Raw genomic sequence first — 27,500 nt, forward strand, 5'->3', positions numbered from 1 at the left:
TTTCTTTCCTTCTTTGTTTTATTTACTCACCTACGAACTCTATCCTCCTATTCCTTTTCCTCTTATTGTTGTTTTTTTTTTTTTCTCTACATTAACTTCTTTTTATTTTTTCCTAATCCTTCCAGCTTTCTCTACTCCTTCTCTCTTCACTCTTGTAACTTGACTCATATATTTCATGCCCTTCTTCGCATTTATTCTGCATTTTCTCTTCTATAGTGTCTTTTGATATCCTACAAGATGAACATATAAGGCACCACCACCATCACCACTACTACAGCTACCACCATCGCCACAACTATCACCACCACCACCACCACCACCTGCACTCCATCCATGCGTCACGCCCTTCGAGTGACTCTTGGCCATCTCGTCTTGTTTGTCTTCTTGTGGGAGGTGGTGGTGGTGGTGGTGGTGGTGGTGAAGAGGTAGTGTCTCCAGCTTCTTTTTTCTTTCTCATCTTTCTTCTATTTATTTTCTTCCTTTCTTCTTTTTTTTCCTTCCTACTCTTCGGTCTGTTGTTGCTTTCCTCTTTCCACATCTTTTTCTTCTTTTTTTTTCTTCTTCTTTTTCTTCTTCTTCTTCTCCTCCTCCTTCTTCCTTTTTTCTTGTTCTTCTTGTTCTTCTTCTTGTTCTTCTTGCTCTTTATCTTGTTCTTGTTCTTATTCTTCTTGTTCTTGTTCTTGTTCTTCCTTTTCTTCTTCTTCTTTTTCTTCTTCTGCCGCCGCCGCCGCCGCAAAATTAACGAGCAAAGAGGGAAATACTGAAAAATATTTTGATGTTTCCTTCTTGTCCGTGCTGCGACTTCGGATATTAGCACTTACATTTTTTTTTCCTCTTTCATTTCCTTTCTTTCCTTTTCACTGACAAAAGAGAAGAAAATGTAATATGTGCCTCTTTGTTACTGCTCCCCTTTCTCTTCTTCCCTCCTCCTCCTCCTCCTCCTCGTCCTCCTCGTCCTCCTCCTCGTCTTCTCTATCCTCCCCTTTCCTTTAAATCAATTCGCTTCGTCGCATTATGAAACAGGAAAATAAAAATGTCTGTGCTGAGTTTAAACTTTTATTTTAAGGGAAACTTTTATTATAGTTTTTTATGCGAATGGCTTAAACGGGGACTCCATTATCCGTGGAGAGAGAGAGAGAGAGAGAGAGAGAGAGAGAGAGAGAGAGAGAGAGAGAGAGAGAGAGAGAGAGAGAGAGAGAGAGAGAGAGATAGGTTAGAAGATAAAAAGAAAAAAAAATCAAACAAAAAATTAAGAAAATACAATGTGTGTGTGTGTGTGTGTGTGTGTGTGTGTGTGTGGATTCTTTTCCTCGTTACTGCTAATCGTATATAATTGCTCTCGTAAGTAATAAATAGAGAGAAAAAAAAAACGGTAATTAGATACATACACACATGCCTGAATACTTATATACATACATACATACATACGTGAAAAAGTTACATAATCATAATTTTTTCTTCTTATCTCTGAAACTCTTCCTTACCTTTCCTTCTTACAGTCACGAATGCATTGACAGAAATACAAAGATCGTTAGATAAATACACGTATACATACATGCGTTAAAAGTCTTAGATACAAATAAACTCTCATCTTTTTTTTCTTTCTAATACACTTCCTCATCTTTTATTCTTCCACATTAATGAGGATGTCGTGTCCTCAAACTTACTTTTCCTCCTCTTTATGTTCAGTTTGCTTATGTTGAATTAGGTCTTGGTTAGAATTTTGCTTTATTTACTGTGGCCTTTCAACACTTAATGGCTCCAAGATAGACCTAAACACCTTTTCCCTCACATAGGCCAAAAAAATCTCGTATAGGCTTAGACGCATAGACTGTACAGGGCGAAATCCAGGAGGGTCTTACTTTTCCGCCTCTTTATACGGTAGGTTAGGTTAGGTTAGACATGTTTAGCTTGGGTTGTGTTAGGGTAGGTTGCATTTGGGTTGGGTTGGGTTAAATGTAGGTTAGGTTAGGTTAGGTTAGGTTGGGTTAAGTTAGGTTAGGTTTGGTTAGGTTAGGTTGTGTAATGTTGGGTTTGGTTAAGTTAGGTTAGATTAGGTTAGGTTAGGTAAGGTTAGGTTATCCCTCTCTATCATGTTTCCCGTGACTTATTTAAGGTGGTTACGAGTTAATTAATTTGTTCGTTATATTCAGCTGTAGCCTTAGCACTTAGCGTAATGCCCTCCTTCTCCTTCTCCTCCTCCTCCTCTTCTTTTTTCCTCTATCTCTTTTTCCTCCTCCTTGTCAGCTTTTGTATTTCTTTCTTTTAATTCTCTGTCACCTTTCCTTATTTTTTTCTTGTTGTTCTTCTAGTTGCTTCACCTTTCCCTTTTCTTTTTTTTCTTTTTCATGCCTTTTTTCCTCCTTTTTCTCCTCTTCCTCTTTTTCCTCCTCATTTTTTTTCTTCCTCCTCATCCTCTTTCTCTTTTTCTTCCTCCTCCTTCTCCTTCTCGTCCTCCTCCTCCTCCTCCTCCTCCTCCTCCTCCTCTCGTGTTGAGGCAAGACTCAGCAACGAGGAAAAAAACGAAGAAAATAAACAAACTTCAGCCTTCCCAAACCCTTGACAAAAAGACAGAGAGAGAGAGAGAGAGAGAGAGAGAGAGAGAGATACAGGATAAAAAAGGGAAAAAAATAGACAAAAGTTAAGAAAAAATAATGATGTGGTTTAGCTTGACAGCGACGCCAAACTGACTTCTCGGCTTCCGGTGTGTGTGTGTGTGTGTGTGTGTGTGTGTGTGTGTGTGTGTGTGTGTGTGTGTGTGACCTTTTGACCTTACCCCAACATATGAGAGGGCATCATTTGGTTTCAATTATAGGAAATCGTTGTTGTGGCGTCAGTAACGAGTGTCACCCAATTGGTCTTTGAAGGATCGAGAGTAGGGGTGGTGGGGGGAGAACGGTAGGAGGACTCTTAAAATCTTTCTCCTATTTTTTTTTTTATCTTTCCTCTTCTCTGTCTTGTGTTCCTCCTCTTCCTTATCTCTTCTTTAACCTTTCTCCCTCGTCTCTCGTCTCGTCTCTCTCGTCTCTCTCTCTCTCTCTCTCTCTCTCTCTCTCTCTCTCTCTCTTACACACACACACACCTTTTACACTTAACTTCCACTCTCCCATACCACTTCTCTCTCCTTCAAGAACTCCCATCCTTCCTGTGTGTGGAGTGAAGGAAGGAAGGAAGAATCGAAGGATGGAAGGAAGGAAGGAAGAATCGAAGGATGGAAGGAAGGAAGGAAGGGAGGGAGGGAGGGAGGGAGGGAGGACTATAACGAAAGGGAGAGATTTGAATATCGAAAAAGGTGTTATGGAAGGTGAGATTGAAAAGATGAATATAGAAGAAAAGAGGCAAGAAAATAAGAAATAAAAAAAAATGGTAACGATAAGTAAAGAATAGTTAGTTGATGGAGGAGGAGGAGGAGGAGGAGGAGGAGGAGGAGGAGGTGGAGGAGGAAGAAGGAGGAATAACAGCAACACCAGTAGTAATCTCAGAAACAACAACAACAACAAAAACAACAACAACAACAACAGCTCTTAAAATTCACAACATATCAAGAAACCTATACAAAATTCTCTCTCTGCTTTCCTTACTCAGAAAAAAAAAATGAATAGATAAAATTGTTCTACTTCGACTAACCTTCTCTCTCTCTCTCTCTCTCTCTCTCTCTCTCTCTCTCTCTCTCTCTCGGCTTTTTTTCCCCACCACTCCTGTCAGACACGGCCTCCTCCACAATTTAAACAGCCTCTCCTTTATTTTCCCTTCTCCAAACGCAGAGTTCGTAGAGAGACGAGACAGAGAAAAAAGTGAAGGAAAAAATCTGACATAAAAAGAAGAGTTAAATGAAAGAATTAAGTGAAAAAAAATGAAACAAAAACTTTAGTTCACCTGTGGCTAGTTGGTTCTCGATTGATAGAATCTCATTACCTACTCAGTTTATTTGTAACTTTTCTGCTGATTTTTTTTTTTTTTTTTTGTGGGGAGTTCTCTACTGATGTGCTGGTTTCAAATTCTGTACTAATTTCAACACAACTTTTTTTTTTCTTGTATCTTTCTGGTGTAACGCTGCTAACACACACACACACACACACACACACACACACACACACACACACACACACACACACACACACACACACACACACACACACACTCCCTCTCTCTCTCTCTCTCTCTCTCTCTCTCTCTCTCTCTCTCTCTCTCTCTCTCTCTCTCTCTCTCTCTAAGAACGGGGTAGGAACGCGTAAATTGTCTAATCTTTTAAGCCTTTTTTTCCCTCCTTTGTGGCATGGCGGTATGTTGTGGTTTTTGTGCTAGGGAGGGTCGTGGGTGGTGTTGGGGGGGCGGAGGCGAAGGATCAGGTAAGGGGGTTAAGGGATCAGGTGGTGTATTGCTGCGTGAGCCGTGTGAGTCTTCCTATTATATTTATTTCCTTTACACATGTAGGTTCTGGATGCGTGTGTGTGTGTGTGTGTGTGTGTGTGTGTGTGTGTGTGTGGTTAGGTAGATGGCAGCAATGTGTCCGTTTTCTTTTTTCTTTCTTTCTCGACGAAGATTAAGAAGAAGAGAAGGAAGAAGCTAAAAGGAGAAGAAGAGGAACGTTGATGATCTCACTTACATAGCTTTCCGATAATCCATAGGTGTAATTTTTCTGTCTGATAATTTAACTTCTCTCTTCATATTTTCTCCTTCCAAAAGTTTATTACGACGTGAATGACTTGAGGGATGAGCGAGCGCCAGCCTTCCCTCCTATAGTAATTTTTCTTCCACAGATAATAAAAAACAATCTTCTCTTCCTTTATATTCCGGTTTTCTCAAGGCTTTTATACTCTGCCTGGCTTTTTGATCAGAAATTCTTGTGTTTGTGCTTTATCGATTATCTCATTAGTAATACCGCTTTTTTTGTTATTGTTGTAGTCACTATCGTATCAGTCACTTCTATAACACTTGATAACTGTCTGCTTTTAATACGCCCTTCTGTCTGTTACATTTTTCACTTTTATTTTTTTTTCCACTGTGCTACTTAGACTTCTTTTCATCTTGTATCTTTTCATATCTTCCTCTCCTTCCATACTGTTCCTTTCCCATCTCTCTTTTCTTCTTTTTCCTTCATTTTTCTCATACTCGTTTTCTTTCTCAGACATTTATTTTCCTCTGGTTCTCTCTTAATTATTTTTGACACGTGAGTATACAAGAACATACAAACATGAACGAAGATCTCAAAAGCCAGCTGGGCTACACGTGGCAGTCCCTGAACCAAACATTCCTTACCAATCTTGACCTATCATAACTGTCCATAAATTTGTCTAATCTTCCCATTGACTCGGCCTGGTTACCGAGTTTGTAGCCATGAAGTGTAATCATCAGCTGTTGAGGGAATGATTATGGAGCTGTTATGTGCTGTATACGTAAGATGCTACCAGAGAATATCAACTCTTTCAGCACCACGGGATCATTTTCAGTTTTATAATGGATGGCCGAGGATTGCATATTTTTTCCCAATTACTGAGCTAATCACCTAACCTAACTTAACCTAACCTATCCTAATTATCTGTTCTAGTTACTCATCCACGAAAATTCTATCTTGATGTGTTTTATTTATTTTCTTTAGTGTTAGCGGCGCAAAAACTGTTGATAAAAGGTTAAGATTCAGATGCACTCACCTCACTCCACCGCGGTCTTAAGCCTCAACAACACATTCGGCTCAACTTGGCGATTCGCTCCTCCCCTTCCTGCTCAGTGACGTCCAATCAAATACTCGTTTATCTTCCCCCAAGCAAGCATCACATCAATCACACGGCGGCTGCAAGAGGGAAGGAAGGCTGGCTCGTTGGCCTTATTTTTCACTCAACTAATGACGTGCCTGGATAAAGGAAGAGGAAGCAGAAAAATTGGAAACTGATTGAGTGGTGGCGCCGCAACAACGAGGTCATGTAGCACCGGAGAGGCCCACGACAGACCACTACCTGCCGCTAAGATAAACTCCCGTCTGTTATGCCATCGACCTCAGAGTTTTGGGGCACGAGCTGAGCGTTGTGTGAGGTTAGAACTCGAATACGGAACATTCATGAGATAACATAAGAAACGTAAAGAACTAAACGGAAACCACGAGAAGCCGTCAGCCCTAGTTGTGGCCGCTCCTGTGTGAAACGTACAGGTATTTCCACTTCATCCATGAGTTTACTTTCATCTTATTTTTGAAACTTTCTAATGAATGACCATTAACAACTTGATCATTTACTGTTTGTGTGTGTGTGTGTGTGTGTGTGTGTGTGTGTGTGTGTGTGTGTGTGTGTGTGTGTGTGTGTGTGTGTGTGTGTGTGTGTGTGTGTGTGTGTGTGTGTGTCTGTGTGTGTGTGCGTGCGTGAGTGCGTGTGTGTGTGTGTGTGTGTGTGTGTGTGTGTGTGTGTGTGTGTGTGTGTGTGTGTGTGAAGCTTCATTACAAATTTACCGAGACCTGCTCGGGGGTGGGAGTGCCAGGCCCCTTTTATTGTGGACAGCATAAAAAAACAAGACAATATGAGAAGCAGCAAGAGGCCAGCAAACCTACTCATGACGGTCTCTGCGCAAAGGAGAAGTGAAACGCTTTGCTCTGAGTTTTGTGGCGCATCACGGCAGAGCGTGTGAAAGCTCCGAGTAACAGGTGTGTTGAGATGAAGAACACGTGTTCTTAAAACAGTGACACGGAACTTGAACTGCTAAGGGGGTGTAGCTCAGTGGAAGAGCATTCGACTGCAGATCGAGAGGTCCCCGGTTCAAGCCCGGGCGCCCCCTACGATCACAGCTTTTGATATTTTGAAAGCCTTCTCGTGAAGCTGGCGATTTTGTCACGTAACAAGAGTGTTGGAATAAGATGCCTCACTTTCGCCAAAACCAGAACTACATTCTGTGCTGCCTGGGGGCCGCTCTGGCGAGCAGCAAGCAGGTTGGGCTGTCTGCTGACCTTTGGGCCAGCCCAGAACTCCGATCCAGATCCAGATTCAGTAGTAGTAATATTAATAGTATTAGTAGTAGCAGTAACAATTATGATAAATAAAATTATAAGAGTAATGATGATAAAGGTGAAAAAAAATGAAAAAAATGAAAAAATACCGTAAAAAAGTTGTATTCGCCTGAAGAAAAGGTAGGAAGCCAAAGTGACAAGACTTAAAGTTTTTCTTATTTTTTCTATCAGGTTTTCGTATTTCATTAGGCCTCCTGAAAGAAGGCTTCGTTTCAGCATTTGGGAACCGTTACCGTGAGAGGATGCCCAGAATTCAATCTGATTGGCTTGAGAACCTCTTGTTTCTCAAAAGCCCATACCGCTCCAGTGTACCAGGGCGTTGAGAAGGTTAATCCGTGGCGACGATCCCCGGTGGCAAAAAAAAAAAAAAAGAAAAAAAATAGAAAAGGCGGAGGAGGAGGAGGAAGAGAAATAGGAAGAAGAAGCAGTAGTATAGTAAGAGAAAGTACGTCGTTTCATCTTTCGTGTGGCGGCTTATGAGGATGGACGACAGCCAGGTGACCCTCCGAAGGTGAAATCAAGGCCTTTACTGTTACGGCTTCTCCTTAGTCTTGATCAAATGGTCCTGGAAAAGTTTAGAGTATAATTCCGAATACGAGAAACAGTAGGAGCGATGGAGCTCTTAAAATTTTCTATTGCCTGTAAATTTGTTATTGCTCATTAAATTCCTCTGACGGTATACAAGTAATGCAGCGAATGTCATACCACTACCATCGCCATTGTTTCCTCATCTCATACCACTGCAATCACTTTCAATTCTTCACTCCACCTCCTCCTCTCTCTTCCATTCATCATATACCATCCATCCACCACCACCACCACACTACGGCAAACCTCCAAAGATCTCAGTACTAAAAAGTCAATTATATAAGTTTTTTTTTCAGTAGAACATTGTCAAAATATCTAAAATATCTCTGGATTTGAATTGGTCTACCCATTTCACAACTTTTAGTGACCGTATCTTTTATTCTTTAACTTTTCTGGTTTTTCCACGTAGCCAGCACTCCTCTCTTGTTAAAAATGATAGGTAACGTAAGGCTTATTTAAGTGGTACGTAATGTAATTTCCTCTCACATACGGTGTTTTTTTTTCTATTTCCTCTTAAGCCAGCTTCAAAAATAGTGAACCGATAAGAGAATGGAGATAAAAGCTCATACAATATTCTCTTCCGATCTATCTAGTTACCACCCTCTGTATCATAACTCTTAAGTAGCTACGAACCTTTCATTTTCCATCTCTTTCCCCTTTGCCAGTCTCCAAAACAGCTAAGTAATCATGGACTCGCGGCTGATCATAATAACTTTCATTACTAAACTACTGCATTCAGGAACCAATTACCATCTTTCATCCCTATTATTATCACCACTGTTAATTTAGGAGGGCATTTTCTTTCTTTTCAATTTTATCCCCCTAAGGCCTAAGCCAATCACTAAAGTAGTTACCTGATAAGGGAATGGAGGTGTAAGCTCATAGAATATTCTCACTTAATCTATCCCATTTAAGAAGCCATTACCATCCTCCTTATCATTACCAAACAATATTAAGCATTTTTCTTATCGTTTTTTTCACTTACCGTTATAGATATTCATTAACTGATAAAAGTGAAGGTAGATCATAATTATTCACACTCCTAATCCTATAACACTGCAGGTAGGCGACGGGACTGGATGGAAGAGAGGAAAGGATGGCGGGAGCAGGATTCTATAAACTAAAGAATCAGAGGAGTCTACAAGGAAGCGAGTCACAGGAGTCCACAAGGAAGGGGAAGAGGCGGGGGGTGGGTTAGTGCGGCGGTTCTCTGTTGCTCGTAAAAACAATCTAAGGGTCAGCCATCGGGCCATTACGTTAATACGACTCTGGCGCGCGTGATTAAAGGTTACGAGACGACCATCGCTATAACCACCACCACCATCACCACCGTCACCACCACCACTGCCACCATCACCACTACCACCCCTGCACCACCACCATCACCATCATCACCAGCAATGCATATCTCCTTGACGTGACCTTCATAAATGATGATAAATTCTCATGATATTCAAGAGAGAGAGAGAGAGAGAGAGAGAGAGAGCACCAGAGTCATAATTTTATCCTCTTTTTCCCGACGGGCCAAGGGAGTGAGGGGCTCATGAGTGTTGTGACGGGTGAGTGACTGCTCCTGCTTCCTCCCCGGTATTGTTTTTCCCTCACCTGGATCCCTTGGCGTGGTATGGGCGGCAGAGGCTGAGAGAGGGAGACTGTTGTGCAGCTTTCCTTATGGTGGAGCTGTGTTGTGTTACTGAGCTGCTGGCTGTGATGAAGAGTGGCGTGTGAAGGAGCGTTATATATTACTCTTGTTACCGGAAGGGAGGATGATAATGATGATGTTGATGTAGTTGTTGTTAATGTTTCTTAGCTTCCTATCCCAATTCGTGTTCATTTCGTGTCTTTTTTTTTCTTTTCTTTATTTTTTATACCATGTGGGCTTTTCACGGGAATTTATGGGCTAAAGGGGATACTTATTAAGGATACCTCCTATTTCAAAGCCCACCCGCTAGGAAACGATGCCCCGAGTGAGGAAGCCCAACCTACACTCAGACCGTAGACAGGATTCGAACCCGTGCGCTTGAGACCCCTCGGATCCCAAAGCACGCACGGATCCACTGTACCACGGCGGCCCCTTGTGAAATTTCAACGGTTTCTCTATTTATTTATTTATTTATCTATTTATTTTACTTTTTTTTTTGCATATGTTTAATCTATGAGAGGAATAAATTTAATGCGTTTCTTCCTTTCCTATTTTCCTTTTTTTTTTTTTAAGTGTGCTTTCCTTGCTAATAGTGTCCTCGATACGTAAAAAAATCAGTGTTAGGGTGATGTTTGATACACTACCAATACGTTTTACCATCAAGTCATCCTTCTCCTCCTCCTCCTCCTCCTCCTCCTCCTCCTCCTCCTTATTAAGTATTTATGATTCTTGTTACTCTTCATATTCCCTGGAAAAAATATTATGTTGTAAAGAGAGAGAGAGAGAGAGAGAGAGAGAGAGAGAGAGCCTTGCCTTGCCTTGCCTTGCCCTGCCCGTATTGTTGGTGCTTGAATGAAGATTGATCCTGCACTTAACACACACACACACACACACACACACACACACACACACACACACACACACACACACACACACACACACACACACACACACACACACACACACACACACACACACACACACTGATGAGGTTAGGTGTTTTCCATATGGCAATTTTGACTAACCAAGGATAGAATGAGTGAAAATTGGAAAATTGCAAGACGGTACTTGTTTTTTATATGTTTTTCGTATGTTATTTTTTTTTATTGTATTTTGATATTCTTTTCAGTACTAGCTAATGTGTGTTTTCCTCTTCTTTTTTACTTATTTCGTAGAGGTGATGATAATGTTGCTGATGTTAGTGATGATCATAGTAGTAATAGTAGTAGTATTGGTATTAGTAGTATTAGTATTAGTATCATTAGTAGTAATATTGGTAGTAGTAGTAGTAGTAGTAGTAGTAGTAGTAGTAGTAGTAGTAGTAACCATGATAAAATAACGATAATACTAATAGTAACTAAAAAACATGAGAAATATAAAAAAAAGTACAAGAACAAGAAATAAGAAAAACAAGAAAAAAATGAAGAAAAAGAATGAATAACCAAAGGAAATAATGGAAAATAACAAAATATACAAGTGAAATAAGAGAGAAAGTATCTATAAACCTTGGATTCGGAAGATTAAGCATGTAAAATCAAAACATGATAAAAAAAAACAATGTTAGTTTTATTTCTTTTTGTGTAGATAGAAAACAACAAAATGCCAGGAAGAGAAAAGCATACCAGTCTTTTCCTTTTTGTTACTATTCTTTCGTGTCTTGCATGTCATTCTTCACTGCATTCACGTCTTTCGTCTTGTAATATTATTTATGAATTTTTACATGTTATTCTTCGTTATCTAGCGTCTTTTTTTTTTTTTCTCCTCTCCATTCTTTGCAATATGGTTATTTTCTTGTACTGTTAGACATTTTTCCATTACTCTCTCTCTCTCTCTCTCTCTCTCTCTCTCTCTCTCTCTCTCTCTCTACAATATTAGGTACCAATTTTTTATCACTCTTATTTTGTTGAGGATAAATTTGAATTACTGTAAAAAAAATAGTTGAAGCTAAGAATGTTTGTGTTCTTTTGTTTCAGGTGAGACGAGACGCAACACGCGAGGAGAGGAGCCAGGTGACGTGTGTGTGTGCGTGTGTGTATGTGTGTGTCTGTGTGTTGGGGGGGCATTGTCCGCAGCTTTTAGTGTAAATTGTTTGATATTCTGACCTGCCTTTTACCTCTGTGTTGGTAAATGTTTGTATTTGTTTCTCTTTCTCTCTTTTCTCTCTCTCTCTCTCTCTCTCTCTCTCTCTCTCTCTCTCTCTCTCTCTCTCTCTCTCTCTCTCTCTCTCTCTCTCTGTGTGTGTGTGTGTGTGTGTGTGAGCGTTTGTTTATCTGTTTGTTTGTTTTTATATGTCTAAGTAGTATACCAAATATTAAACAACAACAAAAACAATTGCCACTACTGTAATTACTGTGGCTACTACTACTATTGCTACTACTACTACTACTACTACTACTACTACTACTACTACTACTACTACTACTACTACTACTACTACTACTACTACTACTACTACTACTACTACTACTACTACTACTTCTGCTACCACCACTACTACTACTACCACCACCACCACCACCACTACTACTACTACTACTACTACTACTACTACTACTACTACTACTTCTTCTACTACTACTACTACTACTACTACTACTACTACTACCACCACCACCAGCACCTCCCCCCTTACCTTTAATCAAGCAGCGCCTGACCTTCCCCTGAGGAGCTGCGTGTGGCGATCAGGGTTGGCGCCTCGCATCTCACCTCACTCTAAATTCAAGGCGCCCGAAATAGCTGCGGTAGTGTGTGTGTGTGTGTGTGTGTGTGTGTGTGTGTGTTTAGTTTTTTTTTCAAAGTTCCTGCTTATATTTTTGTTTCTTAGGGTCAGTGTCGTTCTTTTTTTTTTTTTTGTTGTTGTTATATGTAAGGTTGTTGTTGCTTCACCTCCTCCTCCTGCTCCTCATCCTCGTCCTCCTCCTCCTCCTCCTCCTCCTCTAACTCCTTCTCTTCCCTTTTCCTCCTTAAATATGGAAAGATCATTAATACTATCATTAATATTTATTGGAGAATATTTACCATAATTTTAGGAGGCAGAATAATTAACATACATATAGATTCCTCATTTCATTTCCATTCGCTGTTACTTTTTTTGTATAGTTCTGTCCTTGCTTTATTCCTCTCTGCTATCCTACCTTCCTTCCTCCTCCTCTTCCTCTTCTTCTTCCTCCTCCTCCTCCTCCTCCTCCTCCTCCTCCTCCTCCTCCTCCTCCTCCTCCTCTCCTTTCTCGCTGTCATGGCAAACATGCACAAAATTAAACAAAACACACTCACTCTCTTTATACTTTATTCCATTACTGTTGTCACGGAAGAGTGTGTGTGTGCGTGTGTGTGTGTGTGTGTGTGTGTGTGTGTGTGTGTGTGTGTGTGTGTGTGTGTGTGTGTGTGTGTGTGTGTGTGTGTGTGTGTGTGTGATAACATTGTAGTACATAACACATATCGCACATCATTATTTCTACGGTAGATCTCGATGAACACACACACACACACACACACACACACACACACACACACACACACACACACACACACACACACACATGCCAGATCATATCGTACACTATAAATCTAATATACCACCACCACCACCACCACCAATACTGTCACCACCATCACCACCACGAACACTGCCACCATCATCACCGCCACCACCATCACTACCATCATCACCTTCACCACACCCACATCATTATACAGGAAATATAAACAGATTTCTCTCAGTAAGTACCTCACATGCTAACGAGTAAACAACCAGAGAGAGAGAGAGAGAGAGAGAGAGAGAGAGAGGAATGAAGGAGGATAAAAAACGGAAAGGATGATAAGTGAAAGTTGGCTGAGAGGACGGAGGGAAGGAGGGAGAGACAGAGAAAAGGAGGGAGGTAAAGTTGAAGGATTAGAAGTTGGTATGAAGAGGGAAGGAGGAAGGAGGAAGGGGGGCGGGCATGATGGGCGTACAGACTCATTAGGTTGCCATGGGCGGCGCGAGGGGCGTTCTCAAGGCCTGACGAGGTTTAATGTGATTTACATATATATTTTTTCGACATATATAAAACAGTAACTTTAAGGGCGAGGTACTGGAGGGACGAGAAGATCCATCCTGTTTTTTGGGGTACAAGAATGTCAGTGTTGGTTTTGTCTACTTCGTTCTCCATCTCCTCCTTCTCTTTCTCTTCCTCCTCTTGTCCTCTATTATCTATACGTACAGTACCTTTTCCTGTAGCTCTAGTTAGTAATAATTTCTAGGCCGGCTTACAATGTTACTGTTACTCTTTCCTGTATTTTATTCCTCCTCCTCCTCTCCCTCTTCTTGCTCTTAACTATATTACATTTTCTGTTAGTAGTGTTAGTTAGTGGTATCATTATTAGTTATGTCTGTAAGAGTAGCGTAGTAATGTTTTCTAGGTTTATTTCTATGCAGCAATGATAAAAATATACGTGAAAGTTAAGTACATAGCAGAGACTGATTTTACCGTTGATCCCAGAAGACTAAGGGTTTGGTAGGTCTGCACTGAAGGGGCGCATCCTGGAAGACACTCTGTACCTTACACGCGTCTCGCTTTTGCTGGCAACTTTAGATCGAGTGACAATTTTATGGAATTTCTCATTTCTCCGCTACGGTTTCATTCACCTTCGCACGTGGGCAAGATTTATTTATTTTTTTCTTTATTTAATGTATTACTTTATTGCTGTGTAAAAGTGAGACAAGTAGACAAACAGAAGGATGCGTAGGTCTAAGTGATGAAAAAATACATTTATTTTTTAGCATTTGTACATACTACTACTACTACTACTACTACTACTACTACTACTACTACTACTACTACTACTACTACTACTACTACTACTACTACTACTACTACTACTACTGCTGCTGCTGCTGCTACTGCTGCTACTACTACTACTACTACTACTACTACTACCACTACTACCACCACCACCACCACCACCACCACCACCTACCACCACCACCACCACTACCACCACCACCACTAATAATAATAATAATAATAATAATAATAATAATAATAATAATAATAATAATAATAATAATAATAATAATAATAATAATAATAATAATAATAATAATAATAATAATAATAATAATAATGCTAATAATAATAATAATAGTAACAATATTAGCGTGATGATCAAAGTAAGGAAGGAAATAGCAGTACTCCTAAAAGCAGCATAAGACAAATGAAGCGAGCTATTCTCGGTGAAACAGGAACTGCCTCACATTCCTGCAGCAGCGGAGAATAGCAGCATGTGGGGGCGTGCGGTCGAGGGGCGTGGGGGCGAGCAGTGCAGGGGGTCGTGGTACACAAGCCACAGATACGTACATGATACTATTGGAACAGCAGCTTAATGGAACCTTTCTGCTTGCTTCCGCTGGTTCCTGTCTTGCCACGCACACTGTACAGACGCGTCGATCTCCGAGGAACTCTTTACTACATTAAGGAAAAATATCCACCTTCCGTCAATACTATATGGTATTTTCATTGTCTTTATATTGATAAGGAGGGTTTTACAGATATCTTTATTGATATTTTTTTAAATCAAGATGCTTCCTTAGATTCTACAAGTGCAGCAGGTTCAGTGGAAATACACACTTATGGTATAATGTCGTAAAGAGTTTTCTTAATATCACTGTTTTGCATTGGTGGGAAAGATTTTTATTACTTTCCCAAGTGTTCCGTACCGATAAGGAATGTACTCTTTAGATTCTACAAGTGTATCAGATTGAAAGGAAATGCACATTTGTCGTCTGGTAGTATAAACAATTTTAGCAATTTTAGTGTTTTTAATGGCAAGAACAAATTTTGTTATTTTCAGGTGTTTCTTAGAGATAAGAAAGACGTTTTTAGGTTTTACAGGTGTAACATATTCAAGAAGTTACATTTCACCATGTTTTATATAAAATTATAATTTTTCATGGGGTGCTACACTGATATAGAAAAATGTTCCATCCAAAGGTTTTCTTTAGATGAGGAAAATGGATTTCCATCTCATAAGTGTACCAGTGTTTGCATCACGCATCACTTCTCGTATCAGACAAATGGATGGCGGCGCAGCTTCTACTAAGCAGTTTGTTAGTGAAGATTATAAATTGGTCGAACTGTAGTGACGCAGCAATGATATCATAGAGCGATGGTTGTGTCGTGCTCTTGCTCATTTTAGCATTCAACTTGCATGTCCTGCTCATCCTATTTTTCCTTTTATTTTTATTTTCCTTCTCTTTGTCGTTCTATTTTCCGTTACACTTCCCCTTAACCTCCATAACTCCTCTGGTCTTCTTTATTCTTTATACCTGCTTTCAATCAGAGTCGGATTGACAATTAGAGACTGTGAACTGAACATACTACTATTACAAAGCCACTGCACAGTGGTGGACATAGCTGGGCGGTGTTGTTGGTGGGTTGCTGGCAGGGGAAGACTCGGAGAGGGCGGATGGGGAGGAACAATGAGGGAGCATGGGAGGGGAGGCATTGCACTCCAGCACACTGTCGTGTATACCTGGCCGACAAGGAAACTCAGGAGTGTGTTGTTTGTTCTTGCACAGCCTGGCGCGCCTTTGTTAAGCGCCGATATTGCCACCGTGAAGTTGTGCGGTCTGTGTCCTTGCTGTGCTTGAGAGTCTTGCATGTGTTTGCGTCACTCTCACTCCTCAGCTCGTCGATATGAAGGATAATGATGCACATGTTATATATTAGCTTATTATTTTTATCTTGCTTGCGTTACTCTTTTCTTGCTATGTCCTTAAACTTTCAGAGTTTTATGAAAATCATCTGCATGGATACAAAAAAAAAAAAAAAAAAGAGGTTGCATAGAGTACTTGTGCGTTTCATAGACATTATTCTTTCCGTTGTTTCCATCACTGGTCACCACAGCAGTTTAACTTTTTCAAATGAGCTTATTCTTATGCACCCTCTTCAGTCACACTCATTACAGACACGTCTTCCCTAACTGCATCTTTTTAAGCCTTCCTGCATTTTTCCTGCCGAGTGGATAATTGATCAAGGGAGTGCAGCAAAGAAATAGGAGTCGGAAAAAAGTTGTTTGATTACGGAAACAGTTGTCAAGCAGTGAAAAGATTCGCATTGTACATACGTAATTTTCCTGATTTTCTTTGCTTTACGTTCAGTGATGGTCGACTCTAAGCTCAACATTCGCCCACCAGCAGCCATCAACATAACACCTGCCCGCCCCTCACGCCGCGTCCTTGTAAGGGTTAAAGCAACTATTAATCTAGGGAAGTGTAGGTGTCACGCCTCGCCTCGTCTCAGCCCCAGGTGTTGGCGCCGCTCCAGCCCCAAGGTGCCCACCAGCCAGCCTGACTCAGCCCGGTGTGTGGCGCTGCTTGATTTAGTTCCCTCAGGTGCTGAGAAGAAACCCGCCCCTTCGTCCCATTATGTGAATTAAGTGCGAACGTGATGAAGTGTTTTGCATGTGTCTGAATGCCTTACTACGCCAGCTAAAAGTAATAACGATACCTCGTGTTGCTCTTTCTGTATAATAGTAGTAACGACAACAAAAACAGCAACAACAATAACTACTACTACTACTACTACTACTACTACTACTACTACTACTACTACTACTACTACTACTACTACAACAACTACTACTATCTTTTCTTTCGCGCATGTTATTCTATCACAATACAATACAAAAAAACTTTTCAACTACATTTTTATCTCCTCCTCGTGTTTCTCTCCACTGGCGGTGACCAGGGCTAACCGGCGTGCCTCTCCTCCGTACCTCTGTGCCAAGGGAGACGGGAAGAGGAGGAAGTGTCAACCACCGATGAATGGATTAGAGAGAGAGAGAGAGAGAGAGGGGGGAGGTTATATTGTGTTCGCCACTCTTGATTAATCTTGGAAGTTACGTTCAATATGCTCTCAATACCACCACTGGCATCATCACTACCACCTCTCTCTCTCTCTCTCTCTCTCTCTCTCTCTCTCTCTGCCTTACGATCATGATGCCACCACACCATCACTCTACACTCTTCAACCTTCAATAAATCCACATGCATCTTATACCTACTTCTTCTCCCTCCCACTCACTTCCCCCAGTCTCCTCAATCTCCTCTCTCTCCCGCACTAACCTTCTCTTCTCCTCCCATCCTCCTCCCGTCTCTCTAAGCTTCCTCTCCTGCCTTCTTCCCTCTCTTCATCTTCAATATCCCTATTATCTCATTCCTGTCTCCCTGTTATCCTCCTCCTTTCTCTTAGCGCTTCCAGCCAGATCTTGTTTGTGGTGTGTGTGTGTGTGTGTGTGTGTGTGTGTGTGTGTGTGTGTGTGTGTGTGTGTGTGTGTGTGTGTGTGTGTGTGTGTGTGTGTGTGTGTGTGTGTGTGTGTGTGTGTGTGTAAGTGTGTGTGTTTTTTTTAGTTAGTTTTTCGTTGATGTTTATTGTTGTTGTTTTTTATGTTGTTGTTGTGGTTGTTGTTATTCACCTTCAATATTTTTTCTTCCTCCTCCTCCTCCTCCTCCTCCTCCTCCTCCTCCTCCTCCTTCTCCTCCTCCTCCTCCTCCTCCTCCTCCTCCTCCTCCTCCGCCTCCTTCTCCTCCCCCTATGATCTATGATTAAACGTACTGAGAGGAGAGATCATTATATAGATACCAACAGACAGACATACAGACATACAGGCACACTGATAGGCAAGCAGGCAGGCAGGTGGGTCGATTGGTAGATAGACGGACAACAAACACAGGAAGATTGATTATTAGTTCATCTTACAAGAGAAGGAACACCAGAAAGGGACACTGAAACAAACTTGCAGAGAGAGAGAGAAAAAAAAAAAGTGTGATTAAATTACCATCTACTAAAAGGATATTGAGCTTAAGATTGTGCTAAAAGATGTATAGTGATTGATGTGCTTTCTGACGTGGTTTGACGCTCTCTCTCTCTCTCTCTCTTTCTCTCTGTTAAGGAACCTGAACCTGAAGCTTGTAAGGGGAATAATTAAGGGTGGCGTTATAAAAAAAAAGTCTACCATTAAAAGTTTTGAGGGACGTCATTGAAAGAAAGCTGTGATCAATAGAATGTTACATGAAGGAATGAAAAGAGAAGATTTAGATTGAGTGGTGGAGAGACAACGGAATAAGGGTGGTGATATTAAAGGAAAACCTGATAATGAAGGTTTTTGAAGGATGCAGTTGGAATAAAGGATGACCAATAGAATGTTACATGAATAGAACGGTACAAGTACATATACGAATGAATGAAGAGGTAACAATTTCTGACTGCTGGATGCACTTATAGGAAGACATGAATGGGGAACTAAAGAGACGTGAGTAGCATGTCACATAGATACACACACAGACAGGAAAATACAGACACATAATGGTAAAGCAAAAAAGAAAAACTATATTAAAAGCTTTAGTATAGAAATTAAAATATAGAAGGAAAAAGAGAGAGAGAGAGAGAGAGAGAGAGAGAGAGAGAGAGAGAGAGAGAGAGAGAGAGAGAGAGAGAGAGAGACAAAATGTATCATACTTTCACTTTACCCTTATTCCTTTTTCCATTCCTCCTCCTCCTCCTCCTCCTCCTCCTCCTCCTCCTCCTCCTCCTCCTCCTCCTCCTCCTCCTCCTACCTTTCCTCCTCCTTCTCCTCCTACCTTTCCCCCTATTTCTCCTCCTCCTCTTCCTCCTACCTTTCCTCCTACTCCTCCTCCTCCTCTTCCTCCTCCTCTTCTTCCCCTCTTCCTCCTCCTCCTCCTCCTCCTCTTCCTTTTCCTCTTCTTCCCCTCCTACCTTTCATCCTCCTCCTCCTCCTCCTCCTCCTCTCTTACATCGCCCATAGATAATATCCGCCCCGTAATAGCTATCGGCCAGAGTAATACCGCAGTTTTGGGAGGAGGACGAAACATTTTGAGAGGCAGGAGTCTCGATCGCTTTGCACTGGAACTTATAAGACTTTTGATCACTTCCTCCTTTTTTTGCTCACCTTTTATTTATCCTCAGTTTATATATATATATTTTTTTATCGTTATTTTGTGTCATAGTTGTGTGTGTGTGTGTGTGTGTGTGTGTGTTTCTTTTTTTTCTGTTTTATTCGTTTTTTTATTGTCGTTTCATTTTTATTTAGTTTCTCTCGTAGTTCTTCTTTCTTCTTCCTTTTCCTATTATTTTCTTTAATTTTTATCTTGGAAGTAACAGTAGTAGTAGTAGTAGTAGTAGTAGTAGTAGTAGTAGTAGTAGTAGTAGTAGTAATAGCAGTAGTAGAAGTTTGCTAACAAGCTCAGTAGTGTAAAAAAAGAAGTAATTAAAATACAAAATACAAAATACAAAATAAAAATGAAAGGCAGAGAAAAATCATTAAAGCTCCAATTTCAAGTAGTAGTAGTAGTAGTAGTAGTAGTAGTAGTAGTAGTAGTAGTAGTAGTAGTGGTAGTAATAGTAGTAGTAATAGTTAACTAGGGCAATAAAAAAAGTCCCTCTGCAGAGACCCTTTATTTTTCATTATATAGTTCTCATCTTCACACTTATTACCACCATATTCTGTTTTTTTTTTTTTTTTTATCGTATTGTGCAAGATTAAACCCCATATTTCCATTACTTTACTTTTTACTCCAAGATTTCTGCTGATTTTCTCTCTCAACTTGCTTTAAAAATAACATAAAAATTTACCCGTAACATCCTTTCCATTTCCGCTTCTTATTAATTCACTATAATTTTCTTTCCATAAAATCTTTCTCTCGGGTTCTCAAACACTTGAATATTGTAATGTTAATCTCCCCAGGCTTTCAAATCTCTCTCTCTCTCTCTCTCTCTCTCTCTCTCTCTCTCTCTCTCTCTCTCTCTCTCTCTCTCTCTCTCTCTCTCTCTCTCTCTCTCTCTCTCTCTCATTTTTTGGAGATTAAATAGTATGTAAAATCTTTCCTCATGTTTTTAAGTGATTACAGTTCCATATGATATTTTTTCTTCCAGAGAGAGAGAGAGAGAGAGAGAGAGAGAGAGAGAGAGAGAGAGAGAGAGAGAGAGTGTGGTATGTGAATGTCTGTTGGAAGGTGTGGAGGGAAGGGGTTGAAGGGAGGGTGTGAGGCAATTGCGTTACACAAGCTCACTATTCTCTTGACAAGTCTCAGGATCACTCAGTGTTCACAGTGCACAATTAAAACAATTCTTTCTAATCGACATCCTGTTTTTTTTTTTTCGTAAATGTAAAGTATAAATTATTTTTCATTACTATGATCATCTCCACCATCATTATTGTCAACATCTTCATCGTCATCTTCATCAGCTTCGTATCATTATTACATAACGATTATTGTGATGGTGTTAGTACAGACTTTGGTGGATCAATTGTTTTATGAATAGTGCATGGTATTCTCTTTGAACATTACGTGTATAGTTTATTGACTTTCAAATGGTGAGCTCTCTAATAATAAACACTAAAAGCTCTACTTCTCAGACTTTAGTTGGTCTAACGTATTTAAATTATGTTTCAATTCTCCATGTGTGTTGTAGGTTATTGCATATATTTGTCGTTAGTTATTACACAGTAGAGTTGTTCTGGATACGAAACCTTGATGCAACACTTATATAGGGTGTGGGTGTTCATGTCAGACTTCACTTGCCCTATGAATGAAATTATGAGCAGTAACAGTGACAGGGAACTCCCTATCTCTGTCTCGTGTCTGGAGGTGGTGGTGAAAAGTCACTCGTGTGTTTGTGTTTGGCAAGGTGTGATGGTAACGTGTGGCCAGGACGGGAGGCAGGGGTAGAGATGTGGCACGTGCTGTGGTGTCTGCTGCCGCCTGATTGAGGGTGCTGAGTAACACTATGAGTTGTTTTCGTTATGTTTGGGGAGTTCAGTTACATTGGTGTACCTATGAATATGACTTACTGTTCAGTTAATTGGTGACATCTCCTTATTCTAGAATTGATGTGTTGCAATGATTTTCTATATTTGTTGAATGTCTCTCTTTCCGGTATGCTGGAGAACTTTTTTTACTGGAAATATGATCATCCCCTCGAACACGATATTGTTGTTGTTGTTGTTGTTGTTGTTGCTTGTATGGTGCTTTTCTTTTTCTTCTTTTTCTTTTTCACCCCAATCTTCCTCCTCCTCCTCCTCCTCCTCCTCCTTCCCTCTAGTTTTCTCCCCACCCTTTAACCTCTTCCTCATCCTATCTGTAAGTTTTTGAAAATACGTAAGAGTTTCTTTCTTTTGGCAAAGTTTTAATAAGAAAATCGGTTTCTTGCAAAGCGGAGTACACACGCTTTCATAAAAATACCTCTAATAGCTTAATAAATTTTGGCTTAAATAAATGAGGATATTCCGTAATAAATTAAGGTAATTAAAGACGTTTTTTATATATGTAATTAATTTTTTGGCAAAAAGTAAGCCTATTTTTTGTGGATAAGCGCTCTCTCTCTCTCTCTCTCTCTCTCTCTCTCTCTCTCTCTCTCTCTCTCTCTCTCTCTCTCTCTCTCTCTCTCTCTCTCTCTCTCTCTCTCTCTCTCTCTCTCTCTCTCTCTCTCTCTCTCTCTCTCTCTCTCTCTCTCTCTCTCTCTCTCTCTCTCCCTATCCCTTTCATTCTTCTTCCATCTATACCCATCATGTTCCCTTCCTTCTCCGCACTCCCGTCACCACCATTGCCATTCCTTTTCCCTTCTTCCCCGCACTCCTCCTTCTCTCACCTTTAACGGAGGCACGTTCAAGAAGCTCATCCCGGCAAAGGGCGTGGCGGCGCTAAGATCAACCTGTAAAGTAGAGTCTTGGGCCTGACATCTGAAACGCTTTGCTCTCTCTCTCGCCTCGACTACTTTCAAAGGCCACGGACATGATTAGTGGGGGTTCGTTTAGACTATTTCATCTGTTAATGGTGTAGAAATTTTGGTAATGTCACAGTAGAATCGTAAAAGAACACCCAATGAAGCAGTTATCGATAATTGCTCTGATTTTGTGATTGTTTTTCATATTTAGTGTTTTTTTTCTCTCTTTTACTGCGACAGTGTTCTCTAAAGTGCTGGAAAGCTTAACAAGGGATGCACGAAGAAGTGGAAAGGTTAAAAGGACTGGCACTCAATTGGCCAATCGGTCGCTAACTTTCTATGACGGTTGGCCTGGACTAATTGAAAACTGGGTGGCAATTCAAATCGATTTAGGAAAAGTGGTTTTGTTGAATTAAACCTTCTATGATACTTGTTTTTTTCTATGATTATTCACAATGTTTCAGATGTTCTTATATTTTTTTTCTAGAATCTCATGTAATCTTTAACTGTTTAGACATTTTTGTAGATTCAGACATTTTAGAATACGTTTTACCAATAGTTTTCGTGCCTATAAAAAAAATATAGCCATTCATTGCCTATTCATATTTTCTTTCTTTATAAATAAGCAAGCAGACATTCTTATATAACGCAGCGAACATTAACAAAAGAAAAAGAACATAACAGATAAAGACTTCAGAATTATCCTTTTAAACACATGTGTCTTGAATTCAGGTGCCGGAACTTAGGCGATCTCAGGAAGCGAAATCTCCACTGTTAAAATATTATTGTATGCTTCAAGCGAGGAGGCCGGAGTAAGACTGTTGCTTAATTAAATACGCCTGGGTGTTATTTTAGCATTATGCAGACTCACGGTAAGTATAAATCCATTCTGAATTTACGTGATGGTCTATTCTATTAACAAAGCACGTCTCTATTCTTCCCAGGTCCAAAAATGAATAAAAGCAACAGTATTTGGCCGCCGTCAGATAGCCAGCATTCCCTCCGCAAACCTTTGAACAATTCTGGTGTTTCATTCTCTCTCTCTCTCTCTCTCTCTCTCTCTCTCTCTCTCTCTCTCTCTCTCTCTCTCTCTCTCAAGGACTAAGTCAAATTCGCACACATCTCATAGTTTGATTTTTTTTACTATTTTATTTTTTTTTTTTGCTTTTTTTTTTTGCTATTTCTCGCTCTCCACCATTTTTTCCTCTCCGCAGTTCGGTTATTGGACGGCACTTTTAATTACACTCCTGCAGGTACTAGCTCATTTTTCGCATTTATCTGAGTGGTTCTGTATAGCCCTCCCCACTCCTCTCTCTCTCTCTCTCTCTCTCTCTCTCTCTCTCTCTCTCTCTCTCTCTCTCTCTCTCTCTGGGTGGTTGCAAGCGAGCCATCACCGCCTAACTGTTGCTATTGTGAAGAGAAAGACTGTTTTTTTTAATCGCTGTTTGTGTCCGCGTCTGGCTGTCAGGATGGGTGGCTGGCTGGATGAATGGATGATTAACGTGAAGGAGAGAGGCTTTTTTGTTTAGTGCTTGTGTATGGCTGATTGGTTGATTCGTAGACTGCTTATGCCTGTGTATGATTGCCTGGCTGACTGGGAGACTGATTAGATGGATGACTGGATGGATGGATGGATGGATGGTATATTCTCGGACGTTTTCTCTTGTGTATGTATCTGTATTTTGGCTGGCTGGATGGGGTGGGTAGTTAAATGGATGGTTATGTCGAGAAATGGATGGGTGGATGAGTGAAAAGTGTTAGAAGATCTTTTTGACTGTGTTTTGTATGTGGTTGTCTGTTCGGTTATCTGGCTGATTGGATGGGTAAGTGGATGAGTGGAGGAGTGGATGAATGAATATCTGGTACTCTCTCTCTCTCTCTCTCTCTCTCTCTCTCTCTCTCTCTCTCTCTCTCTCTCTCACTCGATATTAGTGTAAAGCTGTAAACATAATTCCCAGCAAACTTTTTTCATTACTTTGGCAGATACATTTTAGTGGAACCCGTTGGTGCATTATTTTTATTTTTTTTTTTTTTGTACACGACAAATCACCAAGAATAGCAGAACAATGGGGACAATGGGGAGTAATGTTCAGGTTAATGAGTGTGCAACAACAGGAAAAAAAAATCAGTATGCCGCTGTAGTGTGGAGCAGTGCATGAATGAAAATAATTACATATCCTATACATGGGAAATTTTCAGCCAATGTCAAAGCAGTAAGTGCATAAATTAATTGATAAATGGATATGGAAGCCTACCAAAACACCCATAGCAAAAGTAAATCCATATGTCAATTAAAACACAGCGGTTATATTTTTTTCTTTTTAATTTCAGGCTGCTAAAAATATTCATAAATATTTTACTTATGATGTGGATGAAAATATTTTAGGAAGTAGTATTAGTAGTAGTGGTGGTGGTGGTTCAGGGTAGGCGGTGTCGGTGGAGTAGTGGATAAGTTGGTGAGCATGGAATCGGGCAGACGTCCATGTGTAGGTTCGAATCCCACCACGTAACGCCTTACACACTTTGTCTTTTGTGGAGTGGTTTAAAGTTACCTACATGTCGCCATGTTACCCAGGTTGTAGGTAAAATAGCCTTGCACGAAAGATGTGCTTGGGTGATGATATGGGCCCTAATATAGGTACCACTATAAATAAAACTATCGGCACTGCTAATGGGTGGAAGCGCTTCCCGTACTCTTCAAGTAGACCTACAGGCGCTATAAACTATAACATAAAAATGAGCGAACGAGCGGATATGTGTGTGTGTGTGTGTGTGTGTGTGTGTGTGTGTTATGGAGAGAGAGAGAAAGGGAAATAAGTTGTAAACACCGAATTGAGGTGGAAAAATATGTGACACGAAACATGGGTGTGTTGCTTCACTTTTTCCTCCTCCCTTTTATTTTTTATTTTTCTCGCTTTTATCGGTGCAGTGGAAATAATACACATCGGGAAGAGAAGGAGGAGGAGGAGGAGGAGGAGGAGGAAGAGGAGGAGAAGGGGGAGGAGGAGGGAGAGGAAGAGGGAGAGGGAGAGGGAGAGGGAAGCGCAGCACATGTTCATCGCGTCAAAGTCAAATCATGTCAACAATGTGTGCTGTCAAAACATCGACTCCCTTTCAGCCTTGCGCATAGAGAAGTGTTGAAAGCTCACATGGTGCACTGGTGTGTGTGTGTGTGTGTGGTTGCTGTTTTGAGCGACATTTTGAACCTTAATCTTGAATATTTTGTCTATTTACCTGTAGCAGGCTGAAGAGGAAGTTATTTAGAGTTTCGAGTATGTTTTAATGATCAGTAATAGTTTAACAGGCTACAATAGGTATTTCTACTGGTCGTAAAGGGTGTTTTCATGCCTGCAGTTATAGTTTAGCCTGCTCTAATGGTAGTTACTGTGACATTCAAGGGTTTTTTAATGATTCTACTTGTAACATTTTAACAGACTTCCGGTAAAGCTATCATCATTTTCAAAGAGAGTCTTTTTATGATCGAAGTAGAAGCCATTGATGTTTTCAAGGATGTTTTCACGAGTCAAGTATCAGATAGTAACGAATCTGCATTATGAAAGGAAAAATACACGCAAGGAAAAATGCGGCTAATCTGTGACATTTCAAAATAAAGCCTTTAAGATTGCAAAGCTTAGAGTATATGTGAGAAAGGAAAGGTGATGTGAGTGTAAATACTACCTAATAAATGTTGCTTTTATGGCATGTGAGGGATTAGAAAGAGATGCGAAGAATGGGAACAGTAGAAAAAAAAAACATAAATTGATAGTGGAGATCTGTATATAGTACCGATCTCTGACACTGAAGACGAAACGGAGAAGATTATTTAGTCCAGCGGTTGTGACTTGTGCGGAGGAGTGCTTAGTGGGTGTGTAGGTTAAGCTGTGGTGTGGAATAGACTAGTGAACTTAGATGAGTGGACGCTTTGGAGATCATTTTGTTTTTATTTAGGAATAGTGGTGGTGGGTGGTGTTGGTGGTGGTGGTGGTGGTGGTGTTGAGGTGGGAATAGTGGAAGATAATGGTAGAGGGTGATCATAGTGTTCCTTATGCTAAAAGATTGTTATATTCTCTCACTTTCTCTTACAAATACGTTAATGCATTCTCTGTATCCATGCACTAACACATATACACACGCACACATACATACTCGTACACTCATACAATACACTCACATATATGCATACACATACATGGAGTCATGCCCACCCTCACACACAAAAACCTCCATCACCTGTCATAGATATACACACTTTAAGTTTATTTACTGCATTATGAACATTTCTGTCACATATATTCCGAATTTCAGGCCGATTGTATTTTAGTAATGCGTTCCCGTGTCATGTGTGTGTGTGTGTGTGTGTGTGTGTGTGTGTGTGTGTGTGTGTGTGTGTGTGTGTGTGTGTGTGTGTGTGTCTGTGTGTGTTTGTTCCTATCCATGTTATTACTCTCCTGTAGTGTTGTGTCTCTATAGTGTTGTGTGTCCCTTTTGTTCATGCGTTTGTCTATTGTAGCCTTCACGAGGAGACCTGATGGTGCCTCTCCTGATGTACAACCTGAACAGAGACTGGGGTACAGATTGATAGACTGACAGAATAATAGACAAATGTACAAAATTATAGAGAGATACACATAATAAAAGACATAAAGCAAAATACTGAACATATTGCAGAATAATGGAGGAAAATAATGGATTAATATACATAATAACAGAATAATTGGCAGTCTACAGATGGAATTTTTTTTTTTCATTTATATCATGTGAGCTTTTCACGGGAATTAATGAGCTAGAGGAAGTATTTTTTGTGGTACCTCCTATCTCAAAGCCCACCCGCTAGGAAACCGTTGCCCCAAGTAAGGAAGCCCAATCTACACTCCGACCGTGGACAAGATTCGAACTCGTGGGTCCCCGAAGCACGCGTGATTCCACTGTACTGCGGCGACTCTTGTGTCAATGATTAATAGGCACACAATAACACATGAAGGACTTTTCGTAGGTGACCAGACAACCGATAAAATATAATTAATGACAGTCAGGCAGAAAGAAATGACAAGTAGTTATTTCGATCGTGGTTTAGACAGACTAGCTGATCGAAAGTAACAAAGTGATATGTCAGAAAAATAAGACCAAACAAACGGGGAGGATTTTAACATAACAAATGATAAATATAAGTCTGTCAGTCATTCATTCAGTCAGTCAGTCAGTCAGCCAGTAGTAGTACACCATTCATTCATTTAGCCTGTCAGTAGGTCAGTCAGTTAGTTAGTCAGTCAATCATTCCCCCCAAAAAATCAGCCAGTCATACATTCAGCCACCCAGAGAGCAAGACAGTTAGTCAGTCACTCAACCAGTCTACCGTTCATTCATTTAGTAGGTCAGTAGGTCAGTGAATTAGTCAGTCAATCAACCCTCTCAAAAAAATCCCTCATTCATTCATTAAGCCAGTCAGTCAGTCAGTCAGTCAGTCAGTCAGTCAGTCAGCCAGTCAGCCAGTCAGTCAGTCAGTCAGTCAGTCAATCAATCAGTCAGTCAGTCAGATGGTCGATGGGTAAGCCAG

The 27,500-nt window shown here is 40.5% G+C and overlaps 1 protein-coding gene, 1 non-coding gene and 1 pseudogene across 5 annotated transcripts in view; 2 read left to right on the forward strand and 1 right to left on the reverse strand.

The window, feature by feature from the left end:
* Positions 1–27,500, forward strand: part of LOC123514651 (5-hydroxytryptamine receptor 1-like) — a 456,202-nt gene that overhangs the window by 248,372 nt on the left and 180,330 nt on the right. The gene's annotated exons all lie outside the window — the stretch shown is intronic.
* Positions 6,691–6,762, forward strand: Trnac-gca. The gene has a single exon. It is a non-coding gene; the product is annotated as a tRNA-Cys (tRNA).
* Positions 15,586–27,500, reverse strand: part of LOC123514912 — a 21,385-nt pseudogene continuing 9,470 nt past the window's right edge.

Source organism: Portunus trituberculatus, chromosome 38 (genome assembly GCF_017591435.1).
Source record: "Portunus trituberculatus isolate SZX2019 chromosome 38, ASM1759143v1, whole genome shotgun sequence".
Classification (NCBI taxonomy): domain Eukaryota; kingdom Metazoa; phylum Arthropoda; class Malacostraca; order Decapoda; family Portunidae; genus Portunus; species Portunus trituberculatus.